Source organism: Panthera pardus, unplaced genomic scaffold (assembly GCF_024362965.1).
Source record: "Panthera pardus isolate Hobbes unplaced genomic scaffold, ASM2436296v1 HiC_scaffold_25, whole genome shotgun sequence".
NCBI classification, from domain to species: Eukaryota; Metazoa; Chordata; class Mammalia; order Carnivora; family Felidae; genus Panthera; species Panthera pardus.
Window position 1 is genome coordinate 18,572,757 of NW_026526821.1, and position 17,500 is coordinate 18,590,256.

At 41.8% G+C, this 17,500-nt stretch overlaps 1 long non-coding RNA gene across 1 annotated transcript in view; it reads left to right on the plus strand.

Annotated features, from left to right (window-relative positions):
* The window catches only part of LOC128773468 (uncharacterized), a 55,525-nt gene that overhangs the window by 1,220 nt on the left and 36,805 nt on the right, over nucleotides 1-17,500 (plus strand). The window contains exon 2 of the long non-coding RNA XR_008417723.1: nucleotides 471-614. This is a non-coding gene — a long non-coding RNA (uncharacterized LOC128773468). The remainder of the gene's footprint in view (nucleotides 1-470; nucleotides 615-17,500) is intronic.

A 17,500-nucleotide genomic window follows, 5' to 3' on the forward strand; every position in this document is an offset into this window, starting at 1 on the left:
ACTTAAAAAAAAAAGAGTGTGAGAATGAAATGCAAAGTTGAACATTAACTGCAGGAATGCGAGAATAGCACGTTGGTATAAGAGTGGAAGTTAACAATACTCAAACAGAAGTGTTAAGTAGCGTATAAAGAACGAAATGAGAAATAACAAGAAAATGTAGCAAAGATGCTAAATTGGTATGTTAAAATAGCTAAATGAGCCCAGAGAGCAAACGATAAAGTCCTTTAGAAAGCATTATGATGAAAAAAGATTATAGAAAAAGTCCAATAGGAAGCCGGGCATATGCAATGTTTTGTTAGCCTTCCAGAAAGATTAGAAGATTTTTATCAAAAAAATTCCCTTGGCAAGTGGCAGGTCTAAGAGAATCCTGGAAATTAGTAAGTACTCTGGCTTCCAAAAAAAGTAATTTTTAAAAAGGAGTCTTGTCTTCAGGGGAAAAGATCTAAAACAGATATGTTTGGACATTTCAGAAGCCCCTGATGTGCCGCATCTTAGGCAGAATCCCGTGGAGACTGGTTCCAGCTGCCACATGGGCCCTTAAGCAGATTTTGGATCCCAGGGTGGAGGCCACGCAGAGCCTGAAACTTCTCAGGAAGTCATGCTGCCAAGCACCGGTGAGGAGATTTGGGTTGGTTCTCCTCGGATGATAATATTTATTTTATTTTATTGTTTATTTTTTAAAATTTACATCCAAATTAGTTAGCATATGGTGCAGCAATGATTTCAGGAGTAGATTCCTTAGTGCCCCTTACCCACTTAGCCCTTCCCCCCTCCCACACCCCCTCCAGCAACCCTCAGTTTGTTCTCCATATTTATGAGTCTCTTCTGTTTTGTCCGCCTCCCTGTTTTTATATTATTTTTGTTTCCCTTTTCTTATGTTCATCTGTTTTGTCTCTTAAAATCCTCATATGAGTGAAGTCATAGGATTTTTGTCTTTCTCTGACTAATTTACTTAGCATAATACCCTCCAGTTCCATCTACGTAATTGCAAATGGCCAGATCTCATTGTTTTTGATTGTCGAGTAATACTCCATTGTGTGTGTGTGTGTGTGTGTGTGTGTGTGTGTGTGTGTGTGTGTACACACCATATTTTCTTTATCCATTCATCCATCGATGGACATTTGGGCTCTGTCCATACTTTGGCTATTGTTGATAGTGCTGCTATAACATGGGGGTGCACGCGCCCCTTCGAAACAGCACACCTGTATCCCGTGGATAAATGCCTAGTAGTGCAACTGCTGGGTCGTAGGGTAGTTCTATTTTTAGTTTTTTGAGGAACCTCCATAACGTTTTCCAGAGTGGCTGCACCAGCTTGCATTGCCACCAGCAGTGCAAAAGAGATCCTCTTTCTCCGCATCCTCGCCAACATCTGTTGTTGCCTGAGTTGTTAATGTTAGCCATTCTGACAGGTGTGAGGTGGTATCTCATTGTGGTTTTGATTTGTATTTCTCTCATGATGAGTGATGTTGAGCATTTTTTCATGCGTCGGTTGGCCATCTGAATGTCTTCTTTGGAGAAGTGTCTCTTCATGTCTTTTGCCCATTTCTTCAGATTATTTGTTTTTTGGGTGTTGAGTTTGATAAGTTCTTTATAGATTTTGGATACTAACCCTTTATCTGATATGTCATTTGCAAATATCTTCTCCCATTCTGTCAGTTGCCTTTTAATTTTGCTGATTGATTCCTTTGCTGTGCAGAAGCTTTTTATTTTGATGAGGTCCCAGTAGTTCATTTTTTGCTTTTGTTTCCCTTGCCTCTGGAGACGTGTTGAGTAAGAAGTTGCTGCGGCCAAGATCGAAGAGGTTTTTGCCTGCTTTCGCCTCGAGGATTTTGATGGCTTCCTGTCTTACATTTAGGTCTTTCATCCATTTTGAGTTTATTTTTGTGTGTGGTGTAAGAAAGTGGTCCAGGATCATTCTTCTGAATGTCGCTGTCCAGTTTTCCCAGCACCACTTGCTGAAGAGACTGTCTTTATTCCATTGGATATTCTTTCCTGCTTTGTCAAAGATTAGTTGGCCATACGTTTGTGGGTCCGTTTCTGGGTTCTCTGTTCTGTTCCATTGATCTGAATGTCTGTTTTTGTGCCAGTACCATACTGTCTTGATGATTACAGCTTGAAGTCTGGGATTGTGATGCCGCCAGCTTTGGTTTTCTTTTTCAAGATTGCTTTGGCTATTCGGGGTCTTTTCTGCTTCCATAGGATTATAATATTTTATTAATGTATGTTTTTCATTTCTCTATAGTATAAGGTCCATTTATCATACAAAAAGTCCATGAAATACCTTAAACCATATCTGTAGTGTTTTCACATACCATGTGATATTTGATATAATTAAGAAAAGCAGCAACCTGGTGAGTTAACAATTAACTAGAAAAGATAGTGCTTTGAAAGCAATCCAGTTTATTACACTTCTACATGTCAACCTCGCCACCTAATTCTAAATTTAAAGACTTACTGTTTACTAACAGGAAGTTGCAACTATATTTACATGTGTCTATGGGGGAAATGCACGCATTGAATAGCCACACCTTTTATGCAAGACGCATATCCAGCACCAAACAAAACAATTCTGGACTCCCACACTGAACATTAATATTTTAGGAGTAGAGCACAAGATCCCCAATGAACAAAACCTACGTGTTATAGAAAAAGAAATAGAAATCATGTAGATAGCAATTGTCATTAAAGAGCAATGGATCAGGACTAGTTGTTTGTTTTCAATTCATTGCCCTCTAATACTTTTGTTAAATAAGAGTTTATTTCTAGAAAAAAGTGAAATTATAATGAAATACAAAGTATAATCCCCATTTTTAATTATTAGATTTAGCATGCGTAAAGTCTGTCTAAAATTGCTATAAAAGCTCCTAAACTCTTAGGCTCGATTCTGTATCTAGCTCATGGCAGACAGGATCATCAACCCATACTTGCCTAATGACCAAATTTGACGAGTGCTGAGATAAAGCATCTACAAATAAAGGTCTTACAGAAATATGTCACATATTACTCCCCGTCTCAAACCTTTATTATTTTTATAATATTGACTTTTATTGAAGCCACAATTGTGTATAGTTTAAAAGGTCAACCAGGAGTGCAAGGTTTTAAAAAGCAAGAATCTTCTGTACCTTCCTTCACCTCCCCCTCAGTTCCACTCTCCTCTCCCTTCATGTTTCTGAATAAGAAGCATACAGTGCTATTTCATTCTAAGAGATAAATAATAGTGAATACCCATCACTAGAAATAAATATTTCTTATTTATTAAGAAATAAAGCATTCCATTTATCATGGAAGCTCTGTGTTACCCTCCCTGATTTCATTCCCCCTGTCAAAGCAAAACCATATTTGCTTTTTATCAGTGTCTAATATTCCCATATGTGTCTTTTTATACTTTTACTAGATATGTCTATATTACCAAATGTATTGTCTTTTCGTGTTTTCAAGTTTTATAAAAATGACACAGGGGCGCCTGAGTGGTTCAGTTGGTTAAGCGGCCGACTTCGGCTCAGGTCATGATCTCACAGTCCGTGAGTTCGAGCCCCGCGTCGGGCTCTGTGCTGACAGCTCAGAGACTGGAGCCTGCTTGAGATTCTGTGTCTCCCTCTCTCTCTGACCCTCCCTCATTCATGCCCTGTCTCTCTCTGTCTCAAAAATAAATAAACATTAAAAAAAAATTTAAAAGAAAAAAAATGACACAATACTTCCTAAAAACTCCTTTTCTTGACGTGTTTTTGAGAATCATCCACAATAATATGTATAGCTGTGGTTCACTAATTTCCTCTGACGTACAGCATCTCATTATTTGAATATACCTAGCTAAATTTATTTATCCATTCTCTTCTCAATAGATATCTGGATTGTTTCCCATTTTTATTGTTACAGTGTTGTAATGAACGTTCTTATAAATGTCTCCTCATACACAGGTGTGAGGGCCTAGGGTATATACACCCGTGGCATCCTTTGTGATTCATATACTGATTAATTGAAATCCTGGGTCACAGGGCATATGTATCCTTGTGCATCTTACCTGTAAATATTGCCTGTGTGGTCTCTGAAGTGCTTGTACCAACTCACACTTGCTTCAGCAGAGTAGGAGAGTTCCCATTTCTCCATATGACCAGCAACATTTGAAACTATCAGACTTTAACTTCCCAATCTGATGGATTTAAAATGATACTTCATGATAGTTTAGTTTGCATTTCTCTGAATAATGATGATGTTGAGCATCTTTTATATTAGCCATTCTGGTGTCTTGTTGTGTGATTTGCCTGTTTATTTTTTTACTTTTTTCAATGAGTTTTTTTAAAATTACTGACTTATTCGTTATTTATATATTGTGGATTTGAATCCATCTTTATCATATTAACTTTTCCTATGTTCATAGTATGTTTCCCTGTTTATTTAATTCATCTTTAACATTTTTCTATCATTTTTTATAATTGTCTTCATAGAGGTTTTAAGCATCTTTTGTTAGATTTATTGCAAAGTATTTTATAATTTCTTTTTTTTAATGAGAATCCTTTTAAATTTTATTTTTAGAATTTATATTTTTCTAGATTTGTTAAAGTGTAATATAATTTCTTTTTTAACGTTGTAAGTGAACATCTTTTTAAAAATTATACTTTCCAATCTGTGTGTCTGAGCCATAGGAAAAGAGTTGCCTTGCTAAACTCTCATATTAATTATAATAGTATGTAAATTATCTTGGTTTTTTCTTTTTTTTAATTTTTTTTAATGTTTATTCATTTTTGAGAGAGACAGAGTGTGAGCGGGGGAGGGACAGAGAGAGAGGGAGACAAGAATCTGAAGCAGGCTCCAGGCTCTGAGCTGTCAGAACAGAGCCTGATGTGGGGCTTGAACCCATGAATTGTGAGGTCATGACCTGAGCCGAAGTCAGACGCTTAACTGACTGAGCCACCCAGGTGCCCCATCTTGGCTTTTTTTGTATAAACAATCATATAACCTGTGAATAATGATATGGAAGTGATGTGCCGAACAGTGAGCCCCCAAAGATGTTCACATCTCAATCCCCAAAACCTATGAATATGTTACCTTACATGATAAAATGGACTTTGTAGATGTGACTAAATTAAGGACGTTGAGATGGGAGAGTTGCCTGGATTACCCAGGTGGGTCCAATCCACAAGGATCCTTTTGAGAGGGAGGCAGAAGGGGTCAGAGGCAATGAAAGCTATGTGATGACAGTAGCAGAGAGAGACGAAGTGATGGTGGGCACAAATTTTTCAGTGGTGTGGTTCCATGATAGAGGAAGGCACCCCAGGCCAAAAAATATGGGTGACTCCTAGAAGCTGAAAAAACGAGAAATCTCAGATTTTCTAGAGCTTCCCAGAGGAACACAGCCCTGTTGACACTTTAATTTTAACCCCTGTAAGACTAATTTCAGACTTCCAGAACTGCAAGAGAATAAATGTGTGTTATTCTAAGCGACTAAATTTGTGGCAATTTGTTACAACAGCAATAGAGAAACTAACATAGGGCACGTAGAAGATGAATTTTTTGAGACCAATCTAACTTGTTTTAATTCTGTTCTCTCATTTGTGAGTTTGGTGGCTCTAGAATTCTGAGCCAGAATCTTGTTTCCTCAGAACAAGACAGAGTTTTGTTTTTTTTTTTTTCTCCCTTTACAATCTTTGTATCATTTATTTATTTTTCTTTTCTTACTGTTCTGCCTGGCTAGGCTCCACAGGTACAATGTTGAACAGAAAGGTGTTAGGGCCTCCCCCCCCATCACTTCCTGATTTTAAATGATTTTTAAGTAATCTGTACACCCAATGTGGGGCTTGAATTCATAACCCCGAGATCCAGAGTCACATGCTCCACTGACTGAGCCAGCCAGGTGCCCTCATTTTCCTGCTTTTAAAGGGAATGTTTCTAATAGTTCACCATTTAAGTAGTGTATTTGCAAAAAAAGAAAAAGCACTCTATTTTCTGTAGAATATTGTTAGAGAGTTTCATCAAATTAAAGAAATATCCTTCTTCTGGTTGGCTAAGATTATGTTTAACATAAATGAGTGCCAAATGTTATCAAATACTTCTTCTGTGCCTATCAAGATAATCATGTAGATTTTCTCCTCTAAGCTGTTATTGTGATGATTTATGTTAATACTTTTTTTAAAAAAATTGGACCAACTTTGCATTACCAAGATAGAACCAGCTTGGTTCTGCTGGCATTCGGCATGCTAACATTTTCACTAAATCTTCCGCATCTATGCTTATGAGCAAAACTGGCTGTAAAACCCTACCTTCTGCTGACCTTGTCTAGCTTTGGGTCAGGGTTAGATAGCCTCACAAATTGAATTGGGGAGTGTTCCCTATCCTGCTATTTTGGTTGATTCTTTTTATTTTGGAAATTAAACATTTATTTACAACGACAGAAGACACAGATTCAGGTCTCTTAAATTCCACACACTCTCACCCGCAAACACACTGCTACTGCCCTCATTCTGCCTACATAATTATATCATAATTCTTGGTTCAGTCAATATTCAGCATTATCAGGATTGTGTAAATATTACATACTAATGAGCCACTTAGAATCTTATATTTACATATCCTTTCCTATACAACTTTTGACTTTCCCTAGAGTAAATAAATCGCCTCTTTATGTTTGTTTTGGCTTAATTTTCCTAAGTTTCCTTAGTTTCCTTAGTTTTCCTATTGTCAATCAATAATTCTTCATGAAACTATTGCATAGAACTATAAATCTCTCCATTCACTTAAATATTAGGTAACTGAACAGTTGCATGTTTTTTGTAGAGAAATTTCTCCTGGAATTCTCTTGTTCTCTTGCTCCAAACTGTCCTGTCCTCTGTGCCTGCTTCCAGCTGTTTTGAGGACTAAAACCCTTTATATTCTTTTTGTCTCTTCTATATCTGAATCCCTGTGCCCTGGTTTCCACGGTTTCCTCTTTCTTGATTTACTGGATCCTTTTGGTGGAGCACATTCTTTCATTTAGAGAAGGGGTACATGGAAGATAAAACTTTTGAGGCCTAACTTGTCTGAATTTATCTTAATTCTGCTCCCTCATTTGCTGTGTTGATAGGTGTAGTATTTGAGATAGGAATTGTCTTCCTTCAGAATCTAGAAGGAATGTAGTCTTCTATTTCCAGTCTTTCTGATGAGAAGACCAAGACTATTCTGATTCTCAGGTTTTTTTTTAATAATTTAAGTTTATTTATTTATTTTGAAAGAGACAGAGACAGCACAAGTGGAGTAGGGGGAGAGAGAGAGAGAGAGGAGAGAGAGAATCCCAAGCAGGCTCCATGCTGCCAGCACAGAGCCTGATGCGGGACTCGAACCCACAAAGCCACAAGATCATGACCTGAGCCGAAACCAAGAGTCAGACGTTGAACTGACTGAGCCACCCAGGCACCCCTGATACTTAGGTTTTTGTATTTTTCCTTTGTCTTACTGCTTTTATGATAGTTTCTTCACTTCTGATGCTCTGAAATTTTATAAAAATATGCTTTGGTATAGATTATATCCTATGTTGCATTGGACTGTTAGGGGCCTTCTAACTGGGAAACTCACATCCTCAACGAAGGGAAAAATTCTTAGCTTATGTGTGCATGCACATGCGCACGTGAACGTGTGTGTGTATGAGAGAGAACATATATAAAAGAATATGAGTAATGTAAATCCTGTAACATAGTAGTAAAACAAATGCCCAAGAACCCAGCATCCAACTTAGGAAATAGAATATTCCCAATTCCTTGAACTTTCCTATATGTTCTTTTCTGATGCCAGTCCCTACCCTGCCTTCCTGTGCTGACCCCATGCTCTCACTCTTCACCAGCCACAGAATCACTCTCATGGTATTTTTTTTTCAATTCACTTTTCTTTTCTTTTTTAGTTTATTTACTTTGAGAGAGACTCAAAACCACGAGATCATGACCTGAGCCGAAATCAAGAGTCAGATGCTTAACTGACGGAGCCCCACAGGGGCCCCTAATTCACTCTTCTTGTTTACTACATGTGTATGTGCCGTGAAACCATAGCTTGTTTACTTTAGCTTGCTTTTGAACACCATAGAAATGGCATCACACACAGAAATGACATTCTTCTGTGGCTTGAATGTCCTTCAACATTGTTCCTAAGAGTCATCTATGCACATCGCTATTGTTCGTTAACTTTACATTGTAGTATAGCATTCTGTTGCATGAAGACACCACAATTTATCTGTTCTCTCAGTTATAGGCATTAGGTTATTTCCTTTTGTTTGTTTGTACTTGTTTTTATTTTCTATCATGTCTACTGGTGTGATCATTTCTTTCCCTCATTTTCTCCCTGAAATTTACGTTAGTTGTGGGATCTTCTGGACTGAACCTTAAATATTTTTAAGAATTGTTTATTTGTTTTTGAGAAAGAGTGAGAGAGCACGGGGAAGGGGCAGAGAGAGGGAGACAGAGGATCTGAAGCAGGATCCCATGCTGACAGCAGAAAGCCTGATATGGGGCTTGAACTCACGAACCATGGGATCATGACCTGAGCTGAAGTTGGACATTTTAAGTGACTGAACCACCCAGATTCCCGGACCCTTAAATATTTTTACCTCTCCTTTCCTGTCTTCTGTTTCTTTGTAATTTTCTTCTACAGTCTCAGAGAATTCCTCAAATTATACTCAAATTCATCTACTCAACTTTTAAAATTTCTATCATATTTTGAATTTTTAAGAGTTCTTATTCTCTGGATGTTTATTTTTATAGCTTACCCTTTTGTTTTTTTTTTTTTTTTAAGTTTATTTATTTATTTTGAGAGAGACAGAGACAGTGCAAGTTGGGGAGGGGCAGAGAGACAGAATCCCAAGCAGGCTCCGCACTGCCAGCACAGAGCCCAATGTAGGGCTCGAACTCATGAAGCTGTGAGACCATGACCTGAGCCGAAACCAAGAAATGAACGCTTAACTGACTGAGCCACCCAGGTGCCCCTCTCCTATTTTCTTAGATACTAGACTTATGAGGTTTAGGATTTACTTGCAATTGTCTTTTGCTTTCTGCATTCTCAGCTTCCCCCTGCTGTGGTTGGTTGAATGATTGGTGATTTACGTCTCTTTCATGTCAGAAGCTCTCCTCCAATGTCAAGTGATGCTTGGCCATCTGCTTAGATGTAAGTGTAAAGGCACCAAAATGCTGATTTAGAGTCCGGGTGTCTGGGTGGGGCTCATCCACAAGTGGTCTTCACAGTAGGGTGATCAGGCGGGGACCCAGCTGTTCCACGGGGACAATAACAAAAGTCAGTAGGCCTTTTCTCTCTCTTGGCCTAGTTTGTTTTCCCAGAGAGGAAACTTCCATTCTTCCTCCCAGATGATGTAAGCCTGTCTGCCATCGCTCCGGCTGTTGGGTGGGAAGTTGAGTTGAGTGAATTGGGGGGCAGGGGAAGGTGGTTGCCGCTCACAGACTTTCACTTACTGCCCATTTTCAGTACAGTTCCCTGTTCTAAATTGTGTCTGGTAACTCTCAGTCCAGACCCTCTTGGTTTGAACTCTCCAACTTCTTCACTGTGAGGGAAGGTTGTGTCGGATGGGAGAAGACATCTGGGTGTCTCACTGCCCCTCAGACAGACAGCCAAGATGTACCTCCAGTTTTCAGCCCCACCTCTTATCCCCATATTCAAGGATATTCCAGTTGGAATCCTGCAGCCAGGAATCCACTTGCTGCTTCTTATACACACGACCTCCCCTTGCAGGTTTAAATTTCAGCTTTCTCTGCTCTTTGAAATCAACTACCAGTGACTTTCTAGCTTCCAAAATTTTCTTGACATCTGTCATCTGTTCCTGTATCCTCTCCAATTCTTTGTCTTTGTGGATATATGCTGTTTCTTTTTTCAATATGCTTTTTCAGTTGTAATTTCTCTACTAGCATTTTGAAGCTCTGGGGAGGAGGTGGAAATAAATGCGTGTGTTTTCAATGTCACTCCCCCAGTGGTGTGGATATAGTACCTGAGGGGAGGAGCACAGAAAACCACAGAAAGTCTGTAGGGCCCCTCTTGGGTCTGCGGCCGACTCTGGTTTTCAGAGGCCTCTCTGTGGCTGGCCGACTGCCCGACACAGTATTCAGTTATGTGGTGCGTAGAGAGGAATTCTCCATGTGTGTGTTCAGCCCAGAGACACTTTTGCAAAGAGCAGCAGAGAAAGGTGCTGCTGAACTGAGGGAAGAGAATCAGGCTCAGCTAGAGCAAAAGTTCCCTGGAAAAGTATTGTTGGCCGAGATCCGGGCTGAATCCCACCCATCCTGTTTTCCTTGTTAGGAGAGTTAATTCCAGGGGAGTCAATACTGGGTGCTCTGAGGAACAGCCCAGGAGATCAGAGCCCACTAGCAGCCCCCTGCTCAGACTCAAGGAGTCGATGCAGGTGACTCCAGCACCTGAGACTGGATCCCTGAAGTGGGAAAACAGCAGATTTCTCATCGCTGGTCAGAGAGCCCACAAAGGCCAGGGCCTGGTTAACAATACTGGCCACCTTGCTTCCAGTGTGAAACAGAGAGCCACAAACAAGACAGCTGCATCTCAGACAGGACGCTAGCCTGCCCCTTGCATCTAGCAACCAGAGTCGGACAGGGCAGAATCTGAAAGAGCAGTTGCCAGCTGTGTGGCCAGGGCTCCGTGGCCTGGGGTGAGGGCATTGTCTCAGAGAGAGCCCGAGATTCCCCATCTATGAGGGCTGCTGAGCAGTTCCCCGTGCAGCTTCTGAGGGGCGGATCCCGGGACTTGGTGTGGATGCTCACCCTTGTCTTCTGGTTATGAGTGCCCTGAAGTCATGCTAAGAAGTGAAGAGAACCCTAAAAGGGGTGGGAAAATGGAAGAAGGGCCTGGAAGACTATAGCTCATTCCCTGGACTGTTTTCCCAACACCACCAAGCAGTTCTCTGATTCTCACTGAATCATAACCAGGTGTCCCACACTTGAATTGGGTTCTGACACTGTCTACCTAGAGATAGCAGCAGATCCCACAGGCTAAGGGCTCAGTTCTACAAGACGGCCCCCTGTTCAGAAACCAGTTCAGATACCAACTGAACTATAAATCAGAGGTTCCCACAATCCCCTCGTCCTCGGGTTTGATTAATTTGTTAGAACGGCTCACAAAGCTCAGGGAAATATTGACTTACAATTCCCAGTTTATTATAAAGGATATTAAAAAGGATATAGGTGCATAGCCAAACAGAGAGGTGCACGGGGTGAAATCAGCAAACGTCCTGAGCTCAGGAGCTCCTGTCCCCCTGGATCAAGGTGTTGACACCCTCCTGGCACGTGGATGTGTTCACCAACCCAGAAGCCCATCAGATTCCTTGTTCAAGAGTTTTTATGGAACTTAATTTGCAGCGCCTACTTTCCTTACATCGGTGGGTGGAGCTGAAAATTCCAGTCCTGTAATTACTTGATCCTTCTGGTGACTAGGTGTCTACATGGGGCCCCATCCTAAGTCACCTTATTAGCGCAAACTCACTTGTGATTAAAAGGGGCCTGATAGGGGCGCATGGGTGGCTCAGTCGGTTAAGCGTCTGACTTCGGCTCAGGTCACGATCTCACGGTCCGTGAGTTCGAGCCCCACGTCGGGCTCTGGGCTGATGGCTCAGAGCCTGGAGCCTGCTTCCGATTCTGTGTCTCCCTCTCTCTCTGCCCCTCCCCCGTTCATGCTCTGTCTCTCTCTCTGTCTCAAAAATAAATAAACGTTAAAAAAATTAAAAAAAAAAAGGGGGCCTGATATAGGGGCACCTAAGTGGCTCAGTCTATTGAGCCTCCGACTCTTGATTTTGGCTCAGATCGTGATCCCAGGGTTGTGGGATCAAGCCCCACTTTGGGCTCAGTGCTGACAGCACGGAGCCTGCTTGGGATTCTCTCTCTCTCAAAATAGATAGACTTAGAAAATTTATTTTAAGAAAGGGCTTGTTATAAATAATGAAAGGTATTCCTATCAATTAAGAAGTTACAAGAATTTTAGGAGCTCTGTGTGAGGAACTGGGCATGGAAACCAAATAGATTTTTTATCATAGCACACAGGTCGACACCTCATCCTCAGTGATAGCGGTTTCTGCTTTCCATGGGGTGCCGTGACTCACATCAGTGAGGAAATTATTCTCCACACAACTCCCTTTCCTTTGTGCGGTTGGGTAAGGGAGGGGAATGAAAGGCTGGGCAGCAGCCTCTGTCGGTGCTTTGCCCTCTGGGCTGTGTTTTACACTGGCTGGCCCTCCTGTGCTTTCTCTCCCCATGCCTGCACCCTGAGCAGGTTTGCCCCCCTAGGGCCAGCCCCAGCAAATGACTGGCAAACATAGGAGAATAGTCCTCCAGCTCTGTTGCTCCCTGGTGGGGGCAGTTTTAAGGTGTCCCCAGAGTTCCCATGAGGGACTGAGCCAAAGCCGCCCTCCTTGGATGCTGCTTGCTGTCACATCTTTGCTTGGCCTCCGTTCCAGGTCCCACGTTCCCATCCGCCCTCCCCCCCCCCCCCACCTCACCCACCCACCCACCCATTTTCTTGTTCTGGGAGTGCTTAAATAAATAATTTTCGTGTGAGTCCTCTTCTCCGAGTCAGCTTCTGGAAGCTCAAGTTAAGACAGCCTCATATTTCAGAGTCCTTGCTGGCTCTTTGCTACTAAAAATGGAAGGACAGGGTAGTCTTTTGTTTATAAAGCACAGTGAGGATGCTGCAGGTGTGGAAATGTAAACCCTGAGACTGAGGAAAGGATGCAGACTTAAATTGTTGCTTTACGTTGAAGGGAGAGAATCGGTCTTCTGAAGGGTGCCTGGCATGGCAAAAAGGGGGGGAAGCTGGGAGCTTGAGGCAGAGAAGCGGCTGAACCGCTTGTATGAAACCTCTCTATTGCACCAAGCCTTCCATAAGGACTGCTACTCACACACACACAGTGTGTGGGTGTGATGTCGGAGGCAGGGGAGATCCAATGAAAAGGCTATTTGAGATGCGATGCTGCATTGCAGACCAGAGAGCAGGATGGGAAGGCAAGACGATCCCAAAGCTGAACTCCTTCAGTGGAAGCAGGAACTCTGAGCCAAAGAACTAAGAAAAACACAATCCATCAAACGTGTACCCACCCCACCCCCACACACATGCATCTGCATGTGTATACATGTACACACACTAGTCCACCAAGAGGTGGAAAAGGAGAAAATACCCCCTCTTCTGAGATCTGAATAATGCGTGAAATGACCAACTTGAAGTAATTGAAGGATAAGTTCTAAAATCATTCCAAGAATATACAAAGGCATCTTCAACATCAGAACAGCATTTCTCAATTAAAATTAATAAATTGTGGGAATGCAAGCTGGTGCAGCCACTCTGGAAAACAGTGTGGAGGTTCCTCAAAAAACTAAAAATAGAACTGCCCTACGACCCAGCAATTGCACTACTAGGTATTTATCCAAGGGATACAGGTGTGTGTGCTGTTTCGAAGGGACACATGCACCCCCATGTTTATAGCAGCACTATCAACAATAGCCAAAGTATGTAAAGGGCCCAAGTGTCCATCAATGGGTGAATGGATAAAGAAGATGTGGTATATATATATACAATGGAGTATTACTCAGCAATCAAAAAGAATGAGATCTGGCCATTTGCAACTACGTGGATAGAACTGGAGGGTATTATGCTAAGTGAAATTAGTCAGAGAAAGACAAAAATCATATGGTTTCACTCATATGAGGACTTTAAGAGACAAAACAGATGAACATAAGGGAAGGGAAACAAAAATAATATAAAAACAGGGAGGGGGACAAGACAGAAGAAACTCAAAAATATGGAGAACAAACTGAGGGTTACTGGGAGGGTTGTGGGAGGGGGGATGGGCTAAATGGGTAAGGGGCACTAAGGAATCTACTCCTGAAATCATTGTTGCACTATATGCTAACTAATTTGGAAGTAAATTTTTAAAAAGTAAAATTTGTTAAAAATGTATAGGAAGGAAAACAAAAAAATAAAATTAGTAAATTGACTCCCACAGCAAACAGGAATTCATGGAAGGTGGGAGATACATTAGCACAAGCTAAGGCAGTGGGGGTCTTAGAACATGGCATCCTCCTCCCTTGAATGACCTGAGCCTGGTCTCTGTTGCCTCCAATCCATAACAGAGCCAGGGCGGCCCTGGGACTTCTTCCTCCTCCACTGCTCACCCAGGGGCTCCACAGCCCCATGCAGAGAGCCCTCTTCTCCCTCTCCTGGCCCTGCTGCCAGCCTCCTTCCCACATGGCCAGGACCTTAACAGTGGGCGCTCCAGGGTCAGTGAGGTCTAATGTGGTCAGGGAGCTGGGGACCTGCCTCTGAGTCCATTCCTATCTCTGACTCTTTCTCCCTTCAAGTCTTTATTCCACAAACATTTATTCACCACATGCTACTCACCAGGAACTGTTATCTTTGTTCTGTCCCCGTCTGTCTTTCTGTTTGTTTCTCTCTCTCCCTGATTCCATCCCTGTCTCTCTCCTCCTCCTTTCCTCTCTCTCTGTGTCGACCCGGCTCCCTTTCCCTCTCCCTCTCCCTTCTTCCAGGCTGGTCTCTTTGAATTAAATTGGCCTATGTCTCTGAAGCCACATGATGCAGCACATTCAACAGTACCCACAGTAACGGACATGTCACAAAGCAGTTTGTGCTCACAAGCCTGTTCTTTGGTATTACAAATAACCATGTTATGAACATGATTTTAGATCTTTATCTACATCTCTGATTAATTCCTTCAGGAGAGCTCCCTAGGTTTAGTACTTTAGGTCAAAGGGCACTGACATTTTTAAGGCTTGTAATATATGTGGAAAAAAAATCGTTCAGCAATTCTGCCCACATAACTGGACTTCTTTAAGTTGATTCTCAGATTTAAGATGGGGTCACCCACGTTTTTCCAGGGTTCCTGAAGACACTCACATTCTGGAATATCTCGGCAGATTGATTGGTTTGTAGAGGACCTGCCTAATCTCCTTTCTACATACTTAAATATTCATTTGTCTGTTGATTTTTCAATTACACACCTATATAAAGCATGTGCCAAGTGCTGGTATTGACCCTGGACTAGAGTCTGGTGATTTACAGCCTTGCCAAAATCATAGGTGACTCCTTCCTTCAGACTAGACTCAATTTTGGCCTTGGTATTTTACAAATCAACAATAAGATGAGAAGTTTCTCACAATGCAAGGCAAAATGTGGTCATAGATCATTCTGGCATGCATCTATTCCCAACCCAGACAATAGTAAACACCTTTCACCACACTGCCTTCAGTCTTTGTTGGTGAAGACTTACTTTTTTTTCAAACACCTAGACAGCTTTGGATGCCCTATAATTTTCAGTTACTTCTTTCTATAAACTGAATGTTTGTATCACTCCCAAAATTCATATGTTGAAACCTAATCTCCACTGTGATGCTATTAGAAGGTGGGGCCTTTTGGGGATGATTAGGTCATGAGGGTAGAGCCCTCATGAATGGGATTAGTGCCCTTATAAAAGAGATCCCAGAGAGTACCTTCACCCTTTCCACCATGTGAGGACCCACTGAAAAGAAGGTCACCTATGAAGCCAGAAGTGGATCCTCCCTGGACACCAAATCTGCCAGCACTTTGCTCTTGGCCTTCCTAGCCTCCAGAATGGTGAGAAATAAATTTATGTTGTTTATAAGCCACCTACCTAATCTATTATAATCTGTTATGGTAGCCCCAACAGACTAAGACACTGCTTCAAAGAAGGGAGGTGTTTTGACCTTTTATTTCCTCCCCTAGGGCCAAATTCATGGTGCCTTCCCATATTCTTTTCAGTCATTTGAGACAGATTCAATGGGCTGTTCTCACTGTCTTCCAGGGGGTACATGAAAATATCAAGCCATTATACGTTAACATTTGTTGCAATATATGCTCACAGATCTTGGTGTAACTTGCTCACTAATCACAATTTTTAGCTATTAGTTGAATGTTCATTTGACTATTTGAATGTTTAGTTGAATGAAAATTTGACTAAAAATGTCACAGAACATTTAGGTGCACTTAGAAGTTCACACTGCATGTAGCCAGGTATAAATCATAATACAGTGTGATAAAGGTTTATCTGATATACATAGGGGAGAAAGAATTTGAGGGGACCCTAGAGAAGAAGTCCATAATGCAACAAACAAGAGCAAGAGACCTTATTAACTGTGTGTCAGTCAGCTACTGCTGCATAACAAACACTGCAATAATCTCAGTGTCAAACAATAATATATACTTGTAAATTTCTCACTCAGGTAACTAGGTGGGTGTTGACCTTGATCTTATCTGGGCTTTTATGGGCTTGGCTCCAGGACATGAATTTGGTTCAAGTCTATTCTATGCATTTTGGGCCTCCTTGGACCAATTGCTACTTCATTATCATGGCAAAAGACAGACATACAAGAGACAAAGTCCAACATGCAAGTCCATTTTAAGCCTCTGCTCACATCATGTATACTAATATCCCATTGGCCAAAGTAGGTCATATCACAGAAGTCCAAAGTCAAGGTATAATAAAGTACATTCCTTACATGGAGCTATAGTGAAAAACTGTAAATATTTGCTGAATAATCATCTAGTCTACCACAAGCTGGATCTTGGAGAACAAAGGATGTCATTCTAGGGAGAAGTGGAAGGAATTAGTGTTCCATAGAGAGGAACCACATCAAGAAAGACAGGGAGACACAGGATATGTGGCACACTTAGGGAATTGTGGGTAGTTTGAAGGACAGGAGCCCAGGACACTAGTGAGAGATGTTGAGTGTGTGCAGGAGGCTGAGTCTGGAGAGAAAGAAGGGAGCCTATATCTCAGGATGGGAGGAAACCCAAAATATCTCAATAGAGTTGGCAAGGTAAGAGGCCTGCCCTCCCTGTTGGATTTTCAGGGGACTCCTGCCTTGTCTCATCAAGTCTGTACTTCCTGGGGGGAATACCCCTTCCATCAATCATCTGTGCACTCTAGGGAACCAAAATGAACTTCACTCCGCTATCCAAGTAAGGGACTGCACTAATTCTCCTTTTCCTCATCATCTCCCATGCCCAGCATAGCATCTAATAAGTGTTTATTGTCTATACCCCCAAAAGTGTAAACAACTGGGAATTCTTTTCTAAATTTTTTTTTCTGATAAGGCATACTTCTGGAAAGAATGTCATAAAATGATGAATATGAAAGATGCACTGCATGCCAGCAGAAATAACCACCTTCACACTTTGATCAATAGCCTTCCAGGGGTGCCTGGGTAGCTCAGCTGGTTAAGTATCTGACTCGGTTTCGGGTCAGGTCATGATCTCACGGTTTGTGGGTTTGAGCCCTTCACTGAGCTCTGCACTGGCAGTGCGGAGCCTGCTTGGGATCCTCTTTCTCTCCCTCTCTCTCTGCCCCTCCCATTTTCACACCCTCTCTCTCTCAAAATAAATAAATAAACTTAAAAAAATAGCCTTCCTGAGGTGCCTGGGTGGCTCAGTTGATTAAGTGTCTGACTTCGGCTCAGGCCATGATCTCACAGTTCGTGGGTTTGAGCCCCGTGTCGGGCTCTGTGCT